Source organism: Microtus oregoni, unplaced genomic scaffold (genome assembly GCF_018167655.1).
Source record: "Microtus oregoni isolate MIOR12 unplaced genomic scaffold, Mior012 000021F_ref0000039, whole genome shotgun sequence".
Taxonomy (NCBI): Eukaryota; Metazoa; Chordata; class Mammalia; order Rodentia; family Cricetidae; genus Microtus; species Microtus oregoni.
Genome location: NW_024543080.1, coordinates 36384380 through 36386890, shown reverse-complemented (window position 1 = coordinate 36386890; position 2511 = coordinate 36384380). Strand labels below are relative to the sequence as shown.

Genomic DNA, 2511 nt, shown 5'->3' with positions numbered 1-2511 from the left:
AACTAGCTCTTGTAGACCAGGCTGGCCTCGAACTCCCAGACATCCGCCTGCCTCTGCCTCCCAAGTGCTGGGATTAAAGGCGTGCGCCACCACCGCCTGGTTGCATGGGATATTTTAAGATCTCCTATTGATCTCATGATTTTGCAGATTAATCAGTGGTATGATGAAAACAATCACATTATTTCAGTAAAAATAATCCATACTCAGCTAACATAAAATATTATTTCAGAGAATTATGCATCACATACAAAAGTGCAGATCTCTTCCATGTCCATTTAAAATTGTGTTTTGCTCCAAAATTTTATCCTTTTTTTTCTTTTTTAAAGAATAATGTCACCGTCAGTATTTGATTGTATTAAATTTCTGATTAAAAAAGAATATGTATTCATTGTATTTTAAGGTCACACAATTTAAGCACAAGTGTATTGCCTCAAATCTACATGACTGGTAAGAGAGTTGCACTAAATATATGGCAACAATTATTTAATGTTCCTTAATGATAAATTTTACTTGAAGTTATCTGCTTGAAACTGTTGGAAACTCAAACAAATATAGTTGTTTACTAAAATATAAAACACCTGAAATTAATCATATCAAAGATCATAATTAATAAAAATATAGGAACTATATAATATAGTGCTTCTAATTTGCTATTTCATGTTATGTACTATATATTCAAAGTTTGAGATGTATTAACTTGTTACTTTACATTACACTGCTGAAGTTTTCTTTAAGTACTGAAATTGTATTTTCTAGTAAATAATATTACACCGTCTATTACACAGGCACAGTTATCTTTTGACCTTGGCAGATTTCATCCCGTTTACCATCTACAAGTTTACTCACGTGAACACGTGAATTACTTATACTTTTTCTGGTACAACTAAAATCACATGGTATTTCCTTGCATTTGAATGTGTCAGTGTATGTTTGTGTGTGATCAGATGCATATGTGGGTTAAGGTTTGTGTGCTCAAGCATGCATGCATGCATGCATGTGTGTGCCTACATATGCTACTAAGTCAACCTTGGGTTCTCTTTTTGAGAAACACTATCTTGTTTATGACAAAAGATCTCTAATTGGCCTGAGCCAATGAGTAGCCTGGGCTGACATTTGGACACCATGACCAGCCTATTTCTGTATTACAGTGCTGGAATGCCAAGAGCTTGTGCCGCTCTGACCTTTGTAGTGTGGTTTCTGCGGATAGAAATAAGTGCTTGAGCCAAAAGCATGTGACAGATTAATTTATCTCCCAAGCTACTTTTTTTTTTTTGAGAAAGCTCCGTGTATTTTCCACAGTATCTCTACTGAAGTATGACTGCTACATAATGCCCCTCAGGCTTTAAATGTTTCAATGCCTCTGGATTCATCCCAAGATTTTTTAAAATTTTCTTATTCTGGTTTGTATTATTTTCTTTTTGAAAACATTTTCTCCATCTACAGCCATACATCCCTGAACATGCCCGATCTCCTCCCATCTCAGAAGTTAAGCAGGGTCGGGCCTGGTTAGTACTTGGGTGGGAGACTGCCTGGGAATACCGGGTGCTGTAGGCTTAAAAAAGAATTTAGAAAAAAAGAAAAAAACAAAGAAAACAATTTCTAACACATATGCTATTTGGCTCTGATTGTTATTTGTGTATCTTTGATTATTCCATAAATTCCTCGTATTTTTGTCATTAACTATGAGTTTGACATCTGTCTCTGGTATATATATATATATATATATATATATATATATATATATATATGCTTGTACATATCAAGTTCATGATTCATACACACACACACACACACATATATATATATATACACATATACATATATGCTTAAAATAATAGCTTTCCTTACGGCTTCTTCAAACACCATTTGTGTTATTGATCCTTACACAGAATCCCCTACTGACTCTTCTAAGAAGTTTCCACCCATTTTCCCATTACCCATAGAATCATTTTATATGCTCTTTGACCAAAGAGATTTTTCCGTTTTGTAGATTGTCGTTTTGTCTTGTTGAGCATGTCCTTTGCTTTACAGAAGCTTTTCAGTTTCAGAAGGTCACATTTATTAATTGTTTCTCTTAGTGTCTGTACTGCTGGGTTATATTCAAGAAGTAGTCTCCTGTGTCAATGTTTTCTCTTTTCTCTTCCCACTTTCTCTTCTATGTGGTTCAGTTCGATCGTCTTCATGTTGAGGCCTTTGATCCATTTGGACTTGAGTTTTGCGCATGGTGCTAGATATGGGTCTATTTTCATCCTTCTACATGTTGATATCCAGTTATCCCAGCACCATTTGTTAAATATTCTTTCTTATCTCCATTTGATATTTTTTGATTCTTTGTCAAAAGTCAGGTGTTTGTGGTTCCTGGTCATTTTCTCATGATTTCTGTTTCTATAATTCCCTAGGCTTGTGTTTTTTATTGTCTCTATTTCAGTTTTCAATTCATGAATAGTTTCTATTATATGTTTGATTACTTTTTCTTAATTTTCTTTAAGGGATTTGCTAATGTCTTCAATA

At 34.2% G+C, this 2511-nt stretch overlaps 1 pseudogene; it reads left to right on the top strand.

The window, feature by feature from the left end:
• Positions 1 to 1435: 1435 nt before the first annotated feature.
• On the top strand, positions 1436 to 1554 carry LOC121460970 (annotated as a pseudogene).
• The last annotated feature ends 957 nt before the right edge of the window (positions 1555 to 2511 follow it).